We start from the raw sequence: 24,514 nt of genomic DNA on the forward strand, positions 1-24,514 counted from the left end.
CTGCTCAACACATAGTTATAGTCGCGGAGCAACGGAACTGGGTGATGATCAGGCACTGTACGGGCATTAAGTGCTCTATAGTCCCAGCACGGACGCCACAAACCACACTTCTTAGGCGTGAGATGTTATGGCGATGACCAAGGGTTACTGGATGGTCGCATGATACCCTCTCAAATCATACTATCAAACTCAGCCTTGGCAATAGCTAACCGATCCGGGACTAACCATCAAGGACTAAAGGATAATGGCAGCCTCTCGGTGGTCTTTATATAGTGCACTGTGCTATGCTTCGCTTCCTTAGGCGTACCTGGGGGTTTTGTCAGTGCTGGAAAATCCTGAAGTAAGGTGACGTACTTGCTGTCTGCTGCTTCAGTCAGCTTGGCAGATTGGATGAGTGTGTGATGCCAGAATCCTGCAGCTGTCAATCCAGTGGTTTGGTCGACCGGGCATGTGTTGGTGATATCAGGCAGAAGGTTGTAATGTGCCAGGAGTCCGCTTGTGTTATTGGCTCAGGAATGTCTGTAATCATGAAATCTCACGCGAACACCCAGGTAGGCTTAAATCTAGTTCAAAGTTGTGTGTACCACACGTCGCAATAGAAGAATTGTTTGCGGCAGCTAGACAGAACGACGTGCGCGGCCTACACCTGTGTAACATTGTTCGTGGGAAAATACACAGATCAGAACCAGTGTCAATCAAATATTTCTTGCCTGTGTGCCGGTCACTCACTCACAGACACTGTGAAGCAGACTGGCAATCGAATGAAGCGTCTATACTCAATCGCCACTGGCATTTGGGTATGTGCAGGGTTTGGAACAGTGAAGAGCTTGATTACCAAATCTTGTGTGCTACCAGCATATCCCTGCTGTGCTTCAGTCACAGGTGCAGATGAGGTAGTTGATGATCTGCTGCATGATTGCTTCCGGTATCTCAGTCGGTCCCAATCAGTGATGGTGTTACACTGAGACATCAGTTGGCTAATCTGCTGCATCAACATATCGACCTTTGCTGCAGACCGTCGTAGTCTGTGTGCGAAACTGTGGCTGACGTGCTCGTGCATTGCACAGTTGCTACATTAATAGGTGCAGGTGAGACAGCATCCTGTACCTTGTCTGCTAGCTCCGCCACTGTGTTTAAGGGCATTTCTAACTGCGAGGCTATTATTGCTTTGATAGCAGGCGGCAACCGACTGCTCCAGATGGTTGTCAGCAGGCTGTCAGGCACAGTACCAGTGTTGATCTTACTTTGTAGGTGCTGTAAGTACTGTGACTGTTGATGATCTCTGATGTCCTCCTGCGTCAGAACTTGGCGGAGGCATTCTTCTTATGAAGCTGATACTCTGCGACTAAGTTCTGCCTTGAGCCGGTCATAGGTACTGTAATCACGTCTTGCACTTCAGCCACATACTGATGATCAAGCCGGCTCATGACCAGTGCAAACTTGGTAGCATCGGCAGTTATTCCAGAGTAAAAGAAATTAGCTACAACTTGCACAAACCGTAGTGCTGGATTGTGATGCCAAAAGGGTGGTAGTCAAACGGTGAGTCTGGACACAGCAGGGTCAGACGCGGTTGTATTTTCCGTCATCTTACAGTATGACTATTATGTGCATTAGGCAGATGATAAATCACGTCGGGGTCACCAGTTTGGCCATAGGGCTAGGTTCTGGCCCGTCTGACCGGTTAGTTTCTTTATTCGTTTGTTATGCAGTTTATACTGGACGTCTTTTAGACGCAGTGTACATAAAGCCAACACTCGCGGGAAAATGACTAAGTGCCTTGATGACTGGTTACTAAAGAACTAAGTATAAAAAAGGTACTTAACGAATTGACATGAAGAATACAAAACATGGAAACACTATATACTAAGAACAAACAGCATGGACTAACGGACACAACACAATGCTCCTGGCAGCCGCCGCAGAACTAATTTATCCCCACAAAAATAAAATACTTGCGGTGTGACACACGGGTGATGAACTCATGAATCGAACTGCACTGCACTGCACAGCACATGTGGTCGGTACAGACCCATTCCCTGTTATTTACCAATGTTAATACTGAACAATACACCTGCATCACTACTACTCGAACAAGAGTCCAAAAACAAACTGTCTCAAAGAACTTCTACAACTCCCTGGTTGATCATCTCTTCTCAGGTGGTGCTGGTTGCCACAGAGTGCGCTCTACCCCCCTCCCCCCTCCACCCCCCAACCCCTCCCCCCTCTCCCATCTGCCGTCAGAGCACAGGGTCTAGGAGATGGAAGGGGTCACATTGATGTTGGCCTCCGAGGGATGCAATTTTACGTGACCAACCATGTTGTGGTCAGTTATTAAGGAGGACATGGTTAGGCTGTTTCTCGTGGAGCCGATGATAACAGGTATGATGCCTCCCAATATGACTTTCTCATAGCCATGGAGATGAATGATGGCTGTGTTCTACACGAGAGCACGGGGTTGCTTTAGTTACTATGTGCACTGGCACAGTGGTGTTGGCGTGTCCATTGCCCTCAATCCTGGCATTGATGTTGATGTCGTCCCCATTCAGCAGAATCTGAAATGATCATGGGAGAGTTACATATGGTGCTGCACCACCGTCGGAGCATTCTCTGTGCTTAGTGAAAACTAAGACAGTTGCCGTGCAGGTAAAATGGTCAGGTGCTCTGTACGATGATGGCAGATGTTGATGCTAAACGTTGTGTCTGGCACACGCAATGGTTCAGAGGCTGCATGGTGTCCTGTTGAACTGCCACCATTTGGAGCTTCTCATAGCACTGCTTGTGTAAGAAGTATATCTGGTGGACTGTTATCATTTAACCTTCAGACGTGCTTGACCCTGTTTATTGAAATAGTCTGGTGTTCACTGTTCAATATGAGGTCCACTGTGGTATTGGACCTGACCAGGACATGGTGTGAATCAGACTAAGGTGGGTGCAGAGCTGATTCTCCTGTTCGCTGTCAATGAATGTTTGGGGAGCTTAGTGTGGTCGGGGAAAGAGGCATGCACACTTTGGCAATACAGCATTTAACCTCTTTGATCAGTGATGGGAGTTCAGGTGAAGATGAGCTTGGCTGGAAGTGCAAGTTGTTCCTCATAAAGTACTTCTGCTGGCAAAGTTTTCAGGTCATCTGTACATGCTACACAGATTCCTAGTAGTAGGCAGGGCAATGCTAAAGTCCATGCCTCCTTGTGGTTCATGGGTGTTGTCTTGAATGTACGGTGCCATAGTTTTACGAGACCGTTACTCTGTGGGTGGTTTGGAATTTCGCCACACCGCATAAGGAATACAGTTTTTCAGACGGTTGGGGCTTGAACTGCCAACCTTGGTTGGTTGTGACTGAAGACGGGCAACCAAATCTTGTGATCCACATATTAATAAAAGCTGTAGCTATGGAATTGGCAGTGATATCTCAAAGGGTCTAACATGGATGAGACTGGTTCTGGTCTACCTTCCTACCAAAGTTGTGCAAGGACACTCTGTGAGTGTTTTGGGTAATTAGTGTTGGACCTACAGCCTGCAAAGCAGGAAGGTACCATGTCACGCATTCAGAAATCAGAAGAGTGCAGCAGTATGGGCAGTGATGTTGTCAGACAATAATCTCAATGTCGGTTCCACTACACTTCCTGTAAAAGAAACGTTAATGCTAACAAAACTTAGTGTGCTGGGTCAAGGTGTCACTGCTTGTTAACAAAGAGTAATTTAAAAGGGTGTTTTCATTATTAAGGTTTATTTTTACTGTCAGTATGACTTCATGACATAGCAATCATAATTGTGATACATACAGGATGGCAAAACACTTATGTGCTGGGTATCCCTAAACTGTTAATATCAATTTCTAAATCCAGAATTCTTTAATAGTAAGCTGGTCATTAACCATTTCTGGAAGTCCTCAGAATTCAAACAAATTAAATACAGTTAGGGCCAGAAACGTCAATTGAAATAAATGCACAATTAAAATAACCAAATAATTGATGTGAGCTGGTAAAGAGCTATAGAAAAGAGTGTAAACAATTAAATCAGTTCAATAACTTCAGAGTATAAAGCACTCTACAGTGGCTGATCAGTTCTTATCAATAAATTGGATATCTCGTGTTTCTCCTTTAATTAAGCACGACAGTCGTGAATGTGTTTAAATACAGGGCATGGTTGAATTTACGGGAACAATAGGAGAGACGAGACAACTACAGTTCTGAGTGGAAATTGAATATCACCTCCTGGCGTGGCGCATGTTTTTACCATTGGTCGGCAAATACAGTAGCTCCCGTCGGTGTGCTGTGGACGTGAGAATCTGTTTTGAATCTTTTTCAGCTGTTAAATATCAGTCTGATACTGTTCTTACATCTTTGGTGAAGCCAAGACTCCTGGTTGTTCCCTGTCTAAGTTAATTGGCCATGGTACATGCTGTTTGCCTGGAATAGTGCATATGTTGTTGCTCTTGAATCACTTGCAAGTGTTAATTGTCAGTGGGCGATGCAATTCTCCATACTTGCAGACTTTGCAGTTGAACTCTTAAGGAGTTAAGACGAGCCTGTGAACAGGTGTTCACATAATTCCTCTTGTAATCGTCTCAGCACGCTGTTTGTCACCTTTCTCAGACACTTGACTATTTGCTGCAAGAGAAGGGAGAACAGCTTTTTTCCAGACAGGTTTTAACGCAGGTAGCCACAGTCACCAATCTTCTGAGTCGGGTTTCTCCAGACGTTTACCTGCCATCTCCAGCCATGTTCCTGCAGAAAGGCTTTCTGAATGGTTGTCATTAAAAGCTAGATTCATTGGGTGTTTTTCAGAGACAAGAGCCGTTTCTGCTGGCAGCCTGCGCAAAGGCTACAGCATCACATTGTGTCTGCTGGATCTCTCGCTGTCCAGGTTTCGGCCAAACATGGGACTATTGTTGCCGTTGTAAAATTCTGGTGTCCTCAGAACTGCGTCTTTTAGCTCGGGTTTGGGAAATTTCTTGCATGCAGTTCCTAGTCTGAGTGTTCATGGTTTATATTCAATAGATGTCAGCTTGTTTATTCGATTTGCATATCAGTAAAATTCGTACATTTACTTGTAACTATGTTGTGTGACATATTGATTTAACCAGAATTGTTTCGGGAATTCAATGGAAGGTGTGTTGTTTGTCTGACACCATACAAGAGGCATGGCCTCTGCCCATCATATACTATTTCTAATAGCCAGAATTATGTATCTGTAGCCAGAACTCGCAATCATTAATCTGCCAACACATTGTCTGCTCCTTTAATGTATCTGAAGTCCATGGTGTTTTAACTAATGAGATCTCTGTGTCAAAACTGACTGGGTGGCAAATCTGCTGTTGGGTTACAGTTTACGTTTGTGAGGGGTTTTCAGTTGGTATATGTGGTGGCTTCTCTGCCTTTGATGACATCCCAGATGTACTTCATAGCCTCATACATCGAGAACTCCTGCTCGAATGCAGACCACCTATGTTACAAACTGGATAGTTTCTTAGAAAAGAATCATAAAGGTTGTTTGGAATCGCCCACTTGTTGTAAAGCTGTCTGTGGTGACCACAAACTCACTCGCATCTGTGGTGATAGAGATTTGCAGATTTGGGATGGGGTGTAAGAACATAACGGCATTTGCTATTGTGACCTTGAACAGTTCAAATGTTTGAATCATGCTGTCCACCCACCGAACCAGGAATGAGTCAGATGTTTGTTTGTTTGCTTGTTTGGCGAGGCATCAGTTAATGGAGCCGGAATTAATGTGCCCTTTTATGGTTACCAGGAAAAAATGCAATTCATTGAATGTTGCCGATCTGGCTAGGTTACGAATGACATTAGTCCAGTGAGATGGTGGCCAAATTTCGTCGGCTACCACTGTATGTCCCAGGAATGTCATTGAATCTTGTTGTAATTGAAATTTCTTGGAGCCGATTTCCACATCATTAGCCTTCACAGCTTGTAAGACTTGGTGGGGGTGTGACTAATGACCGTCTATCATGGCAGAAAAGATTAATATATCATCTAGATAGTGCAAAGCAAAACAGCATCTTGTAAAGATAGAGTCAATGAACTGGTGCTATGTTTGGGTTGCATTCTTGAGCCCATAAGACATAAGACATGCAACAGAACTAGAACAATCCAAAAGGGGAGATCAGTGCCATTTTAGGAAAGTCTCCCAGAAACATGTGTATCTATAAGTATGCTTTAGGACAGTCAATGACACTAATGACCTGTGCACCATTAAGAAGTTGTGTAAAGTCCTGTATATGTGGACTAGAATAATAGCAATGATGGTTCTAGTGTTAAGTCATGTGTAGTCGCCACACTGTCGGTAAGAACTGTCTTTCTTGAGTACGAGATGGATGTGGAACACCGAAGGGCGTATTGTTCCGTTATGGAAAAGTTCTTTCTATGTAGTATAAAGTGGTATTTATTTTGTGGCATTTGCCTTTCAAATTTGGAGCTAGTTCACCACCTTGTAGGGGTGAGTGGGGAGGGAGCTGTGCTACTGATGTAACAGCAATGTAGAATGTGCTGTCACTAACCCATGTCTCTGGGGTTGTCTTGTCTGAGATGTCCATAATAGAGAGCATTGAGTTATCCGTTGAAGGGGATGAAAGCAGTTAAAGTGTGCGGCAAGCTCAAAGCAGTTCCCTGAAGCAATATCAATTAGACATTATGTCTCGGGATTTGTTAGACAGAGAATGTCAACCTCAGTGCATTCCAACCCAAGGTTGGTGTGTGAAATGCCAGCTGTGCTGATGGACACACTTGCTCGGTAAGCACAGATGCGATAGTTGGGCATATGTTGCGAACAAAGTATGTGTGTCCTGGTTTGATAATACATTAAGTTGGAAAGGTAGAAAATACACATCTGACATGAGCTAAATCTGCAGTTCAATTGCACCGTGGACCCTTTTATCTGTCTTGTTATCCACATATAAGGGCAGTTTTACCGGCAAGATATGGCCTGTGATGTAGGCCATGGGTATCACACTTGAGTTGGCTCTCATGTTGATTAAACATGAAAGATTCATATGAATAACCTGAGCACAAATAACGCACTGCCATTTTCTACCTTGTGTACATGATACTACTGCCATCTGTGTATCTGCATACTGCTGTCCCATTATTTTTGTCACCTCAATGTGGTTGTTATAATGGTTGAACCACGTTTACACACACACACAGAGATTTTGAATGTAATTTCATTGTTATGCATTTTAGACAAGAGGATTTGTTTGCAGAAAATGAATCTGAATTTTTACTTTGTCATTGTTTTCATGTTGTTGTTTTAATAAATTTATATTGCTTTAAGTATTACTTTGTGATAAAATTATTATAAGAACCTTAATATTTTGATCTCTTGCTGCAACAGTGATGTTCATTAAAAGTGACTGAAATCATATTGTGCAGTACTTGCATATTTCTAGTTTGGTGCAATTAACTCATGGAAGCTGCCCCACAAAACTTATTATTATCTTGACCTGAATAGAAGGTGATTCTGACTGTCAGTATATAATAGCAATTTTTATTTTAAAAAAAGTAATCCAAAATTAAAAACTAGGTTTGTATACTGACATCAGTTTGAGTTAACATATGTAAGGGTGTTCAGTATTAAAAGAACAGGAAATTACAGGTTAAAAGTGTGTGTTATACTATAACTCAGAATTCTGGCAAGTATTTTTCAGCATTTTTGAAACATTGTCACTTTATCCATTCAATGTTATTTTTAAATCCACTACTTCCTGTTGAATCCTCAATGATCAACTTCATTCAATAAATTCCATGTACAGTACTATTGTTACTTTACTTTCATTGGTAGTCTACCATCTGCAACAGACCACACACACACTTAGTGTAATAATTATTTGCAGATTGGTTGAATACAGTATCTCTTTCAATGTAAAATAAACATCTATTAACAATAGATGACAGAAAAGGAGCACCTACTTCCCAGCTGCTGATACAAGAAATGGAATAGTGCAGATGCACACAAAGAAATTAAATAATTTGATTGTGTTCCAAACTTCTGCCCTATTCCAGTTAATCTTGTTTTGGCAGTTGGTAAGTAAACACCCTTCTTTCATAAATATTAATAGCACACATTATGTCTTTTGGAAATGTATGTCATTTTAGTTTAAATGTAAACTGAGATAATTAGCTCTAATGAGCACTTTGTTCACAATTATAATTTAATCCTTGATGTGCTGCTTTTTTCATAATAAGACCTCATTTCTCATGTATTAATGACCTATAAGCCAAGTAAAATAATTTACAAGAGGAAACAGATGTTATGTGAAGGAAATATTACTTTAATTATAATGAAGAGACATTCATTGTAGTATGGCTGTCATTGCAGTTAAGGCTCAAATTCAACTGTTAGTTTTTTTTCCAAAAAACATCTTAAGTTGAGTGGAATAATTTTGGGAATATGTACATGAAATAAAAAGTATTTAAAGTTATTTGCTTGCTGTTTGGAATCAGAGAGTAAGAGAAATAAAAACAAATCATTTACTGTTGCAGATTTTATGAGGTAGTAATGCAAATTTACAGTATGACAACTGACACAAGATGCATGAAGGCGAAACGGGGGATGGAGTGATCAACAGAGAAAGGAAATTAGAGTGGAAGTTTATTATGTTGGACCCTATATGTTCGGCAGATATTAGAGTAACTTGTAGGAGTATATGTAAATGTTTAATAGATAGGACCTCCTGCAGTCTCAGATTGTTCACTGAAAATGGTGTCTACAGGAGACACTCATGACTGAATGATTGCAAAGTCATGCAGAACTACTTAAACAGTATTTCCACTTAATATTCTGAATGACAGTTCAGTTTAAATGTGCATAACTGCAAGATAATATTCATAACAGAGAGAAAGAACAGAATAGCATCCCATTTCATAATTAGTCCTACACTTTGAGTGCATTGAAACTTTTAAGTTTCTAGGTGTGACACAATGAGTTAGTATGAAATGGAATAAGCTCATTAAATCAGCAACTGGGAACAGGAATAGAAGACAAATTTGAGAATTCTGGACAGAGTAGTCCTTACACTTCACAAATTGTTGTAGGAGTCTAGTGTGACATATTCTTAGAGTCCTACTGGACTTTTTTTTTTTTTTTTTTTTTTTTTTTTTTTTTTTTTTTTTTTTTTTCCCATCCAGTCAGCCTGATGGGAGGTGTCAATGAAATTCAGAGGTGCACAGTTAGTATCTGAACAGATCAGTGTGGCCCACGCAGAACTGCAACAGAGTTGTTTGGGAACAAAAGTAGAAACGGTCGAAAAAAATGTGATACTGACCTCGAAAATGCTGTTACATTAATTTAGAGAACAGGTATTTGAAGCAGGCTCACCAGCCACTGTGGCCAAGCGGTTCTAGGCGCTTCAGTCCAGAACCACGCTGCTGCGACAGTCACAGGTTCAAATCCTGCCTCAGGCATGGATGTGTGTGCTGTCCTTAGGTTAGTTAGGTTTTAGTAGTTCTAAGTCTAGGGGACTGATGACCTCAGATGTTAAGTCCCATAGTTCTTAGAGCCATTTGAACCATTTTGAAGCAGGCTCATGTACAGACAGTGAGAATAAACAGAAGATAGGCTGAACATGGGGGGGGGGGGGCGCATCCAGGCAGTCGGGCAGTCATTGTGCCGGCACTCCACATGCAAATGGGAAAAGGACAGGTGGGGTTAAGAATGGGACAAGTCGCTCTCCACTGTTCACCTTACAGTGGGTTGTGGTGTGTATATATATATGTAGTGAATGTTGTAGAAAACATGGTGTAAAGAAGTGAGGAACACTTGAGGTGAAGTGAAAGAAGTAAATTAATATAAGGTTCTTAGGTTTCTATCTGGATGAGCATAAAAAAGGTTTCTGCAGGAAGACGTCAGGCATAACACTTAATTAAATGTCCCACCTTGTCTACAAGCTCACCCAGCTGCAAACCATTGAAGTATATATTCGTTAAACTTGCTGGAAAATACAAGTAGTTTAGAATTGCATTGTAATGCAGACCATTGTGATAGTTAAAACATAGGTTGTGTCGAAGTGAATAGTCAGAATGAGAACAAATGTGGGTAAAGACCCTACTTACTGAGAGGAGACACAAAGTGCTGCAATGAAGATGTGGGACTCCTTAAAGCTATGTGGAAGACGTGGATATCTGCCATTTGCAAGCAATGGTCTACTATTTGAGCCCTCTCTGAAGATTTTGTGAACAGACTTGCAGCTTGAACCTGTCACTAGTTGGGAAATTATCCAGAACTGATTACTGTTCCAACATGCAGTTTTAACGTGTCACAAATGTTCAAATTGCGTCCTGTGGCTGGGTACAATGTGCATCAATATGCCTACTTTTTATGGACCGAGGGAGGTGTAAACTGAGGAGAGTGACTTGCAAATTACTTTGATTACTAAATAATTACCAACTACTCTTTTTTTTAATTATTCTGTGAAGTGTATTCCACATGTGCTTGTGAAAATACATTATACATATCCATGCAGTGCAAAACAAATGTAATTTTCCCGCAAGTACACTAATTTAGATATGTTCCACTTTTGCAGAGGATTTATTACATAAGCCAGCATGCAGTGTAATATGAGTGGAGGAGGAGGAGGAGAGGGGGGAGAGGATAAGTTTACAGTGCCTCTATATCATATAGTGCACTTGTTTGTTCCTGTATCTCCAGTGAAATATTTATCTGAGGGTAGTAATACTTGAAGACTTTTGGAATGAAAACAGAGTTTTCTGAGAGGCAGTGGAATACGAGCAATAAAATATCGATACTCAACAATGCTTACCTGCTTGTGATGAAATAGTAAGTTGGGTGGTGAAAAATGGATATTAGAAACTAACACTGAGATTGTTTGGTTACCATTTTTATGGGTGAACGTATGGGTAATAGAAATTAATGGGAACAGACGTGCTGAGCATTTAAAATGATCTGGTTTCATTTACTTTCTAAGCTCATAACCCAGAAACTCATAGATATGTTCCAAAGAGTAGAGATCCATTGTTTCCTTTTTGTGTGTTTCAGTTCAGATTGCGCATTTAATTTATTGTTTGTTGAGCTGTCAGGGCGAGTGATCACTTCCAGCCCTAGAAACTGAGACATCATGGGGCTTGAAAGCATATAGTACACCACTATGGGAGACATAAATGTGTAACAGTTTCCACAATAATTTCTGATACTTTTCCAGAACACACCTCTTCTTAAATGTTGACTCACCTGCATTCATGTAGAATACTGTCTGAGGTATTCTAGTAACCAGTGTGTCAAGTACTAATGATTAACAACAAGTAAAATTATTCAGTTTACTTACAAAGACTGCTTCAGCAGTGACCTGGGTGTCAGTGGGAATTCTGTTTGCAGTAAAATGAGTTTGGTTAAACTTGTTCAGAATGTCTCCTTAAAGCCAGTCAGTCAGAATACTTACTCTTGCTTCACCTTTATTCTGAATTAGTTTTTTTCAATTGAAATGTGTTTGTATAAGTTAGTAATAGACATATGAAAGTGGGCATCTATTCACTTGAGTAGTACAGCCAACTGAAAACACCAAAAATGAGAAATTATCTAGGTGATATTTCTATAGTGCAGTAAACAGGTTCACAGTCAATACGTTGCAAAAAGTTGTAAAAGTAATCAGTAGATCATCATTAAGTGCTCTCTTTCATACAGTATTGTGTAATAAAAATGGAAAGCAGACAAAAATTAATTACACCAAGATACATTCATTTAATGGTCGAAAAAAATCATTATTTATGACAGTAAACAAACTCGATTAATGGTGAACTTATGCTAGCATGAAAGCTCTGTAAAATTACACCCAGTGTTTAGCAACAAGTTAAACGTTGGAATAGAGTCATATATTTGTTATATATGCCATTCTGATGATCACATTAAATAATAAATTACTTAACGGAACATTAATTTGCGTTCTGTTATAAACGTGATGAATTTGTAAAGTTAGTTATGAATCAGTGTAAGGTTTTCACAGTTCGCAAAAAAGATACCAGAAGTGAATCTTTTTCTCAGTCGCGAAACACACAGCGGAAACAACAATGCCACGCGGCCTGCTGTGCGATGTATACGAAATGACATTGATCGCGCTTTGTTCATCGACCCCCTACCCCGTGACGTCACTAGGAGCAGCTGTAGTTGTTTTTGTTTAGGTACTCTCGACCAGTTAGAAGAGCGAACCAGGCGAGGAGCGACCCGATTGGTGGAAGCGAAGTTCGTGCGGCCCGTACTGTCACTGAAAACCCCAGTGCAAGCGTGAGACGCCAGTAGCTTGTGGTAAACATTAGAAACAGTGGTTGGAAGAACAGCGATTTCATTTAGAGTTTTTTTCGTGTTGTTGTACGATCGTGTCACTGTAAAATGGACTTAATAACGCATAAAATTATAAACATTGTCTTGGACTTCCGTTCGGTGCATCTTCATACGTAATTTGAATGTACCTGTCGTAATTTCGTTCTTTGTTAGATGTATGTCGACGTAGGAATTTCCATTTGCAAGCATTGTACTGCGTTGTAGCAGAATGATCCATGCAAACAGAAATAAATTAGAGGTAAGTTCTCTCAGCTTTATGCTTTTCGTTTTAGTTTTATCACATAACACTCGCACAAATTTTTGGCATCTTTGTACCATCCGCCATTGTGAAACATAAACAGCTGATTTTGATGCGCATAGTGGTCCGTAGAGGTTAAGTTTGGACAACTCCAGCTGTAGTATAAAGTACGCTAGTGTATTGACACAGATCGTTCTAATGTGATGTGAGTGTATTTGGAAACATTCAGTTTCTGTAACATTGGTGTGTATTTTCCAACGAGTAATTAATCCACTTTAAGTAATTATGCTTTACAGAATCAAAGTAGTCTCGCAAACTACGCAGTTTTTTCCGTAAACTTCTAGTTGTTCTGACTTACATTTCTTATTGTTCTTATAAAAATTGCGCGTTTGTATAGATTTCTCAAAGTCTCTGTGAGAAGGTCTACAACTATTTGATTCTGTATCGTCGCGATAGTATGACGAAAAACCTTTTAGTTTATATATACGTGCGTTATGAGAAGAGTCTAGTAGTAGTTAGGCAGTTTTTGTAGTACAGAAAATGTTACACGGAGCTACTGTTGCGTCGTTATCGAATATTTGACCTGAAGCAAGAAAAGCGGGAAAATTCCATATGCAAGGACTTTTTTTCGCTTTCGCTAGTTCTCTTTTAATGTTTAAATTCGGTAATGTGGTGCCAGTGTGTAAAGTCGCTATTGGAAATAGTTGTAATAAAATCCAGGAGAAATAGCCACCTAATTAGTGTTAATTGTATCAGGTTTTCTCGAGCTTGCGTGACGTTATATAAACAAATGTAATCTGATGAATATCTGTTGTATTTTCCATTGTTAATTCGAACTGCCCCTGATACATAATATTCTTTTGCTTGATTTTTTTATAATAAAAATCTTTGATCGTCTTGTAAAACTTCAGTTTTGTGTGTTGAAATGTTTTGGTTTCATGCACATAAATATTTGTGACCCGCTGTATTTTATCACTTTGCTAGAAGAAATTTCAAAGAAAAAACCAGCAGTTTAAAACTTATTCATCTGAAGGGTGACAAACAGCTGTAATTTTCGATGAGGTCTGTTATTATGTTTGTAAGTACAGGCATTACATAGATTTGATATTCGGATTGCTTGGGCACAATTTTCTGCTTGTATTTAGACTGGACACTAAGTTGTCAGTTAAAAGTAGTTGTAGCTACGTACGTACCTTACTTGGACAGTATGAATTCCGGAACACTACACTGCTGTTGCTGATAAGACGAACCATAATGTGTAAACATTCTTAGAGTGTAAACATCACGTCGGCCGCGCGAGAGGAAGGTTCTTGTATTCCTGCAGAAGACATACATTGCATGGACTGTAAACTTTCCGTCGCAAGTGAAAATTGAGTGCATACTTCGACCATACGCAATCGAATCTTGTAATTGATAAGGTTGTACTGTATGTTTTCTTTTGACAGTAACGTTTTACACACACACACACACACACACACACACACACACACACACACACACACAGAGAGAGAGAGAGAGAGAGAGAGAGAGAGAGAGAGAGAGAGAGAGAGAGAGAGGGGGGGGGGGAATATTCCTGTCAGTTGAGAGATACCGTAATTATTCTTCAGTTCCGCATTATTGTGAAAGGCACTACTTCACTCTGACAGATGTAATTGGATATCTCTCGTAGTCTTTCTCTACTACCCATAACAAAAGTCAGTATTGTAATGACAAATTACGCTAACATAATTGAATATACGAGCAAATTTGTGAGTGGTAACTACGTAAGTCCACACTGCATTCACACAATTGTGATGGTACGATGTGATTTCGTATTTTGATAGTGTCGTTGGTCGAATTGACGTAACATGCCTTCGATCAGAGCCCGCACATCTAGGACGTGTGCCAAAACCAGATGTGTGGGCAAAGTGAGTAAATGACGGTTGGAAACCCACGTTCTCTTCCTACACTTGGGCTATGAAGCAAAAACTCTGGTTGCCGTTATTATTTAACCTTCGTGCTATCGCACTTAATATTGCATACAAGAGAAAACCTTACATTATACCCAGTGTGTTGATTTTTGTGCTGAAAAGTGATAAACTACTTCCTTATTCGACAACCACAAGACTAAAGCTTATCCAGAATCATTGTACAACCGAAGCACAAGCTTTGCAGTAGTGGCGAAAGGAAAACGCTGCACTTACATTGCAAGTAGTGTTAAGTCCATGTGCTAGTTCGCGACGTGACACTAGCTGAAATGATCGGTATATAGGAGCATGAAAAATAAATGTTGCTGCAGTACCTCCCAATTTTTTTAACATTGTAATTCCCGCAGTCTATCCATATAAAACTGTATTTGCTTCTAATCACTTCGAGCTAATTGGTAGGGGGCGGAGGTGTCAGTTCAGCAAGGTCAAGAGGACAACATACTGTTACGTGAACAATTCAGTTTTGGTTATAGTACTTCAGCGGAGCAGGCATTGTGTTCTTTCTGACACGAGTTACTGGAAGATACTTCTCAGAAATTGCGGGTATAGTGTGTCTTCTGCGACTTCAATATACTTTTTAATATAGAACTACCCACAGAAATGTTGCGACAGACTTAGAGGGATTGTAAACGTGTCTTGATCAAATCGAGGATGCGAACGCGTGTCCGGGAACTTCATCCAACGACGTTACAGACCGTCAATGTTGCAGGCTCCGGCGCTTGCCACGAGGCCACCCCTTCGGCAGCAAAAGTGACTTTGTACGCTGACGGACCTTTAGGAGGTACGTCTCGCCATGTTGTCAGTTATTCAGTGATCGCGACTGATTGTCACGATCGCCAGTGGAGAAGATGCAACTAACTGCTGAGTGGAAAGAGCTTGTCTCCTATGAATGCGATGCTCTTATTGCCTCGAGGATTACGGTTTCGGACATTGGTTTCCATACCCTCTAAAATCTCAATCGTTTCTCGGTGTACAGAAGAAAAATAAACTGCAGATAGATACCAGCGTCTGAAATCGTCATCCACTGAGGCAACAGAGCATCATGTTCACAGGAGACAAGGCTAGTATTCGCAGCAGTTCGAACCATGTTCTCCACTAACGATCTTGGCAATCAAGCGATCATTGAACAGCAAACAACATTGCGAGACTGTCCGTCTACGGTCCGTCAGCGTGCAAAGTCACATTTGCCGCCGAGGGGTGGCCTATGCGCCGGCGCCTATAGCAATGATGCTCTGTGGCGTCTCTGGATGACGTTTTCGGACATGGGTTCCTATCCTCGAATTGTTCCTTAAGACATTTCGAAGTTTTTCGCAATGTTTCTGAGACACCCTGTATAGCTGAAATAGAAGGAATCAAGATTAAGACATTCGGTTGCCTAATCCGAACAGTAGGAAGCAGAAGGTTGCATTTCACTCTCGCATAAGACATGAGCTAGCATCTTATGGGATATTGTTACGTACCGAGGGCACTCTCTTCGTAATATACATTAACAACTTGCCTTCAACTGCTGCAGATGCGTTAACTACGAAGGCTTTCTCGGAGTATTTTAATTTATAGCGTTTTTGTCGAATTTGCTTCTTTATTCTACAATCAACTCGAAATAAAGTATGTAGTGTGTTTGATGGCGGGCGTTTTGTATGTAGATGAAAGTCGTCGTTACGGATTCTGGTCGGAAGTGAATAACGCAGCAAATCTCCTCTCCTCCACTTCGTCGACAACAAAAAGGCTCTCCAAATTGCAAACATAATACAATCCAGATTTGACTCAGAATGCCGGAAAGTTAAAAAAAAAAAAAAAAAAAAAACCTTCGGTGAAATTAAAAGTAGTGCTGGTAACATCAAGTGCAACGGGAATTCCACTGTTGAGTACAGAGGGGAGAGCGGATTAGTGGGAACTGTACAAAGAGCTTTGGAGGACTTAAGATCAAATAAGGCAGAAGGGATAGATAACATTCCATCAGAATTTCTAAAATCATTGGGGAAGTGGCAAAAAAACGACTATTCACGTTGGTGTGTATATTGTATGAGCCTGGGGACATAGCATATAACTTTCGGAAAACATCATTCACGCAATTCCGAAGACTGTTAAGAGCTGACAAGTACGAAACTTACCGCGCAATCAGCTTAATAGCTCGTGAATCCAAGTTGCTGACAAGAGTAATAAACGGAAGAATGGAAAAGAAAATTGTGGATGTGTTAGATGATGATCAGTTTGGCTGTAGGAAAGTAAAGGCAACAGAGGCAATTCTGACGTTGCAGTTGATAATGGAAGCAAAACTAATGAAAAATCAAGACACGTTCATACGATTTGTCGACCTGGAAAAAGCATTCGACAATGTAAAATGGTGCAAGATGTTCGAAATTCTGAGAAAAATAGGGGTAAGGTAGAGGGAGAGACGCGTGATATATATAATATGTATAAGAGCCAAGAGGGAATAATAAGAGTGGGCGACCAAGAACGAAGTGCTCGGATTAAAAAGGGTGTAAGACACGGATTTAGTCTTTCACCCCTTCTGTTGAATCAGTACATCGAAGAAGCAATAATGGAAATAAGAGAGGTTCAGGAGTCGTGAAGAAGAATTACATGTTCTTCTGAATGGAATGAACAGTTTGCGTAGAGAATATGGATTGAGACTAAATCGAAGAAAGGCGAAAGTAATGAAAAGGCAAAAACGAGAACAGCGAGAAACTTAACATCAGGATGGATGGTCGCCAAATAGATGAAGTTAGGGAATTCTGCTGCCTAGGTAGCAAAATAACCAATTACGGACGGAGCAAGGAGGACATCAAAAGCAGACTAGCAATGGTAAAAAGGGCATTCCTGACCAAGATGGCCAAGAGAAGTCTAATAGGATCAAACATAGGCCTTAATTTCAGAATGTACGTTTGTATCTCAGCATTGTATGGTAGTGAAACCTAGACTGAAGCATTTGAGATGTGGTGTTACAGACTAAAGGTGAAATTTAGGTGGACTGATAAGGTAAGGAATGAGGAGGTTCTGCACAGAATCGGAGAGGAAAGGAATATGTGGAAAGCACTGATAAGGTGGACAAGATGAAAAGGCATCATGTTAATACCCGAGGGAATGACTTCCGTGGTACTAGGAGGAGCTGTAGAGGATAAAAACTGTAGAGGGAGACAGATTGGAATACATACAGCAAATAATTGAGGACATAGGTTGAAAGTGCTACTCGGAGATGAAGACGTTAGCACAGCAGAGGAATTCGTGGCGGCCACATCAAGCCAATCAGAAGACTAGCGACTAAAAAAATACAAAATATGTACACGTTTTCGAAATACTTTCAACACTTGGGTTCTACTTATGGACCAAAATAACTAATTTTGAAATGTTCACTGTTTTAATAAATAAACTTGTCATTCACTATCACGCAAAATAATATTATACCCACCAGTTGGCAGCACTTGTACATGATGGAAAAACTGAACATTCACAAATGTGTGCTTCAGATTTCCAATGGGGAAAAATATTTCTGTTGCAACCAAGACACATTAAGAGATAATGTACACTGTTGTAGCCAGAGGGTCTGAAAGGGTTAACATAGATGTCTAATTGAGAAAGGAGTAAGTTAAAAAAAATGGCGTGCCTTAGTTATGTAGTGATCTCTGTGAGAAGCCAGGTGCATTAGCCACTGTCGGATGTTAGATGTAAAGTCTCGTAATTCTTCAGTGAAGACAACCTTTAAAAAAGGGATGGTGGTCAGTGTGCTGCGGTTATGCCAGTATCTAGCTAATACTCGTGAAAGCTACGTTCACTGCACGTTAGCTGGATATTGACAGAGCAGCAGCAGATTGATCAGTATACCTTTTCTAAGGGTTGTATCATTAGATGCCTAGCTTTATCACTGGTGATTTACGAGTCCTAACCCTGCGTCCAACATGGAATTGATGCTTCAGCAGTGGCTGATGCACGTCGTTTCCCACTAATCACTATATAAGTTACGTACACATTTTTTCTTATAAAAAGAAAGTTCCTATCTCTGTTGACTTATTTTAAAATGCTGACAGTGTTAATATTAAGAAGTGCAGGTCGTACTTCATTATTCATTTGGTTGCCTGACGATTGAACGAAACCAAAACTAGTAATGAGCGATCTGGACTTCGTATTATCATCAGTTTATATTTAGTAGGTGTTGTTCCTTTTAGAGTCTAAAATTATCGCCTGTATAGTATCTTTCCAACGTAAGTCTGCTTTGCAGAAACATCACTCAAATACGTTAATATTATGTTTGTTTACCATCCGTTACATGCTGGTCTGATTTTTACTTTGCTGCGTAATTTTCAACTGGTGCCTAGAAACTGCACTGGATTATTTTTATACCTGTAATTCCTTTTAACCTTTCATGTTCAATGGTTGGATGTGAATACTGAGAGAAGTTGCTTGAACTGACTCTCTTATTTCATACATTATTTATTCTTGAAGCATACGTGAACTCAGTGCTTCCAGGATTATTTAGAACCTCTGTAACGTGGGACTAATGGCTAAGTGTCACCAATTGGCTTAGCGGTCCATTGTGGGACGTTGCAATCGGGTTCATTATTAACTTCGCACACATAATAACTTGACTAGGTGCTGTTAGGCTTAATTGTAATACTGCACATTGATGGGCAGGTAGTGGCACGAAACTCAGATACCCGGAGTTAAGTGTGTGTGTGTGTGTGTGTGTGTGTGTGTGTGTGTGTGTGTGTGTGTGTGTAAGTGTAATCAACTGGAAACTATCTATGCGATACGTAAAGACTGGAGGACTTTGCACTCGGAAACTGTTAAACAGTAAGGACATTTGATGTCACTTCACCCGACTGTCCAAGGATTTTTGTTTGTTGATATATATATATATATATATATATATATATATATATATATATATATATATATATATATATATAAGATGTATTTGATGAGGCCCATGCATTTCTACCCAACTGCTTGAAGAGGCAGAAATTGATTAAGCTGTACTTAATAGTGACACGGACTGTCTGCCTGGAAGAAAAGTCAGCTGAAGACTACCAGCAATCTATAAAGAACGCATTTCCAATATGGCACTCAACGTAGCCCAGTTGTTTGCGAATGAAAACTGCAGAATGCTAATGTATTTGTAGTTACGATCCATCCTAAGATTTTTCGTTCGCCATTGACCAGAGTGCAGGACATAATGCTGTAAAATCCCTGAAATAATAACGCTGTTCCAATATTCAGTAAGTAAATAGGTCGTTCATCATTGTACGACAAAGCTTTATTTTTGTTATCTAGTTATTAGGCTGCCGCAACGTCCTGTATAAAAAAAATTTGCGTACATTTGCTTGAAAGGATACTTGTTTTGCGGGGTTTCATCTTTTTATCCCTCGTTTTTCGACAAATAATACCTTAGAATGTTTTCAAATACTTGACCCCCTCCCTTCCAAGATCTCTCTGTTCTTATATTTTTCCTTGTCACCTCTTATTTCCATATAGATCACAAAGACCTTGACAGAATAATGCAACATTCCTGGAATCATATTGTCCAATGTACTGGATGATTTAGCCATCGACGTAGTTCATAACGTGTGAATGTAGTGTCTAAACTGCTGAATTGGTGGGCATCAAGCGAGTCTTTAGCCTTGCACTGGCAAGATGTTTCTAATCTGCAGCGACTCCCTGAGCAGTCTTCAGGCTGTAGACCAGTGCTACCCTCGTCACCTGGTAGTCACGACTATCCAGGATCTTCTTTCTGACCTCCATCAAGCTGGGTGCCCAGTCCCCTTTGGGTGGGGCCCTGGACATGTTTGGGATCTGAGGGAATGAACATGCTGGCCGGTTGGCAAAGTTGACTACCAGGATGCCGGTTTCGGAAATAAGAGTCCCAGAACTGGACCTTCGGTCGACTCTACGCCATCTGTTGTTGGTCTGCAGCTCATAATGGTCCGCCCTGGACTCCCCGAACAGAGAACATAAAGGAGACCACGACCACGTGACGGTCTTCCCTCCGCGCTTGTCGCAAGGAATCCAGTTTCATTAGTTGGCTACGCATTGGCCACATTTCGCTGACTCATGGCCATATTCACCCGCGTGAAGATTTACCTTACTGCCGATGTAGTGCCCGCCTGACGGTAGCCCACATCATACTAGACAGCCCAAATTTGGCTGTGTTGCGGCGATATCTTAAATTCCCTGACACGCCAAAGCGGACGACGCCAAAGCCGCTTACCTGGTTTTACGTTTCATCTGCGAAGACAATTTCTACTCGTCTCTGTGAAATGGGACGCTTTGGCCTCATTGACCGCCTGAAGGGCTGAAGGGGCACCCCTCGCCTGCTCTGGCTCTGAGGGCACACAGCGGTCCTTGATCGGCGGTCCAGCCTGGCCCCTACCCTTCTCCAAATTCTTTTACATTTGCCGTTTTTAATGTTTTGTCTTTCCTAAAATCTTATCTTGTCTGTGCGGCTTGTCTTCTTGGGGTAACAGATGGCGAGGTAGTGCTGGTCGGGTGCACAGGATGCGTCTCCCATTGTATAACATATCCAGGGGACTCCTACTTCATTACGGGCAGAGCGGCTCGCCAACCTTACCACCTCTCACTCCCCTACTACTTCTCCTTGATTTTATCTGTCTTACTTTATTGGGCTTCCCAGGATTTATCTTTATCCTTCCGCTGAGTATTATTCCTGGTTCGATAAATATAGGATGATCTCGCAATTTGGTCCCTTTAACTTCAACAACCAACCAACTTCTGTTGTGAAATCTCAGGGGCAAATGTCTCATTTAATTTTTGTGTTGATTTCATATCCATACCCCGATGTAGTGTTTGTATTTGTCGTGCACTAAAGCTACAGTTGCAAGCCAGATCGGTATCCGTTGCGATTTCGTAATTTGATAGTGAAACCCCGCAGATTTGTGGAATTTAACACAGCAGTTTCTGTGTGAACGTAGAGACTTCAGAAAGTAAGATATACATGTCGTCCTACACTGAAACCATTACGCAACAAGAGTGGCGTGTTCTCAGGAGAGCGGGTATGTTTCGGATGTCCAGCAGAGACAGTTCTGCTGCGATACACAGTCTGCGAGCGAAATGGGGAGCAACAGGAAACTTACTACAAAGTTGAACACCCGGGACAATAAGATTCTAGAGGGCAAAGCATGTAAACACACACATTCACCGTGAAATTCTCGCGATATATAAACCATATGTAATGTCACGCCCAACCGTAGTGAAATAGTGCTAACAATTTGGCCAAGGCAGCACAGAAGTTGGTGATGCCTATCGGGAAGGAAGGAAGATCTGGCACCATGAGATTTCCATCTTCTCGGTAAGCTGAAAGAATATCATAAGGATGTTGGGGGGGGGGGGGGGGGGATTTTTCCAGCGATGAAAACGTTCACATAGCAGTTCTTGACTGGCTCCATGATCAAAGAGCAGATTGTGTTGATAAAGCCTCGGTGTCTTACGTGGGTAGCGCCGATAAGACTTGGGTATTTGAGAGAATCATGTCTGCAGGCACAAATGTGCTAAAGGTCCAAACTGCTTCTTCTATTGCTATGGAGCGAGGTGGTGCGATGGTTAGAACACTTGAGTGAAATTCATGAGAACGGCGGTTCAGAACTCCCCCTAGCCATCCAGATTTACATTTTCCGTGGTTTCCCTTGATACTGTGAGATAAATGCCAAGATGGCTACTCTGAAAATGACATTTCAGATGACATACCTTACGTCATATCCCAATTCTCGTCTCGAATGACCTCGGCGTCAACGGGATAAGAACACTGCCCGTGTGAAATCTTGAGATACTTTGTTTTCCGGATCCGCTCCAATTTTGAAATGATCACAAGTATCTGAGACTGTAATATTTTCCGTATTAGATTCTGTAACATTACGAGAAGAGTGTATATGCCGTCTTGTTCTGTGTGATGACTGAGACTGACGCTAGCACTTGAAAGTCTCGTATTGTACGTCAAAATCCAAAAACTGTCCAAAAAGCAAGTCACCGTTTTTGTGTCGAAGATTGACTGTTTCGATGTAATCTATCATCAGGGTGATGAAATCGATAAGGAAGTAGTTATAGTTAAGGCAATGGACTCTCATTCAGGACGAACTGATTTCAAATCCCCATTCAGCCAGCCACGTTTTATATACTCCATGGCTTTCTTAAATAATGAAACAGAAATGCCAGAATAGTTGCATTGAAAAGGACCCTGGCCCATTTTCTGCCCTATACTTGGCGAACCTGTTTATTTGCTCCGTCTCAAAAGTCCTCATCGTCGACCCTAAACTTCGACAAAATTAAAACGGAAAACTAACTTCGGAACTTCCCGTATTAACTGAAAGAACTCCCCTAAGCTCTAAACATCTAATACGAGGCGTCTATATGTGGCATCCTTCTGTTCCGCGACCTTTGCTCTATGTACCAACACTCTAACAATTGATGCTTCAATATATCGCACATATATTAATCCATTTCAAGTGTAGTTTCCAATGAACATCTCTAATGCATTTCTCATAGATTCTACTTTACAATATTGTTAAGGCGCGTATGTGTTTTTAATTTCTTTGACTTTCTGATAACAAATTGATAACCGAAATATATCTGGGAGTGTGGAGGAGGAGGGGTGTACTGCTTGTATCAATATCTTGTTCCATTTGCAGTTGATGCCCGGGAAAGTAAAGCCTGTGTATAAGCGGTTATTATCTGATTTTACCGCCATTATCATTTGGCGAGATGTAAGAGACAGGAATTAATATTTGTTCTTGGAACTTGGGGGTAAAATTTTAACTGCAAATCTGTCGGTGAACGTAGCGTCTTTTAGCGCCTACGAATGGAATAGAATTAACATTTCCGCGAGAACAAGTGTGTCGTTCCTCTTCCATGTACCTTCATCTCCTCGAGCACTCTTACTTGGTACGGTTCGTAGAACAGAGGGCAGCAGTCAAGAACAAGCCGAAAAAGATTGTACAAGCCCCACCTCTTTTATGGATAAATTAAGTTTCCACAGAATTCTCCCAGGAAATCTGTCTGGCATCTACCTTTCCTAAAACCAGTAAGACGTGGTTCTGCATTTTAAATCGCTCTGTATGCATACTCGTGTGTGTTAAGCGGTTTTGGCGGTTTCCATTCATCGTCAGTAGTGTATTAAAATACTGAATCAACCTGTGTATAATTATCTATCGCCTTCTTCACCTCATATGTGGACAGAGCGTGTAGTTGCATTAGATGCCTGTTTACAGAATTCATGTTGTTTCCTAGAGAGGAAATATATAAAAAAAAGGTTCAAATGGCTCTAAGCACTATGGGACTTAACACCTGAGGTCATCCGTCCCTTAGACTTAGAACTACTTAAACCGAACTTACACATCCGACATCACACACATCCATGCCCGAGGCAGGATTCGAACCTGCGACCGTAGCAGCAGCGCGCTTCCGGACTGAAGCGCCTAGAACCGCTCGGTCACAGAGGGCGGCAGGAAATATTCGGGCTTCTACGCGAACACAAAACATGTTCCAGAATTTGCAGGTGCGTAACGTCACCGATGTAGTATTATAATTACATGCATCTGTTCGCCAGCCTTTTTCGAAAACAGGAATTGCCTGCGCCTTTTGCTAGTCATGTGAAAAGTCCCCTTGCTCCAGCGACCTACGATAGGCTGATTTCAGCATTTGTGCGGTTGTATAGAGAACCGCATTGCATTCTTCTGGAGTGAGAGTGTTTCGGAAGACCTAATTTAGTGTTTTTGCTTTCCGACTGTCATACTTCGTTGCGATACCTAGAATTATCACGGAGTGAACTTGAGTCGTTTACAGACCTTACAGAAACAAGAACACTAGGATATTTCGTCAGGTCGGCCGTTTCTCTTTTTACGCTCAGTTTGACATCCTTGGCTTTTGCCAAAAAGGTTGTGGGTGGTTTGGAGCTCTTTCTTCTTTCGTAACACGGTTATTGAACCACCGAGAGTCTTCTCATCCGTCAAGCACGTCAAAAGTATTTTTCAAAACTACTGACTTTTTCCCAGTGATATTCCAC

General features: G+C 41.1%; 1 protein-coding gene across 1 annotated transcript in view; it reads left to right on the forward strand.

Annotated features, from left to right (window-relative positions):
* The first annotated feature begins 12,224 nt into the window (after positions 1 to 12,224).
* The window catches only part of LOC124554850 (F-box/LRR-repeat protein 2-like), a 275,820-nt gene continuing 263,530 nt past the window's right edge, over positions 12,225 to 24,514 (forward strand). The window contains 1 exon segment of the mRNA XM_047128517.1: positions 12,225 to 12,541. The gene's annotated coding sequence lies outside the window, so the exon portion shown is untranslated.

This window comes from Schistocerca americana, chromosome X, assembly GCF_021461395.2.
Source record: "Schistocerca americana isolate TAMUIC-IGC-003095 chromosome X, iqSchAmer2.1, whole genome shotgun sequence".
Classification (NCBI taxonomy): domain Eukaryota; kingdom Metazoa; phylum Arthropoda; class Insecta; order Orthoptera; family Acrididae; genus Schistocerca; species Schistocerca americana.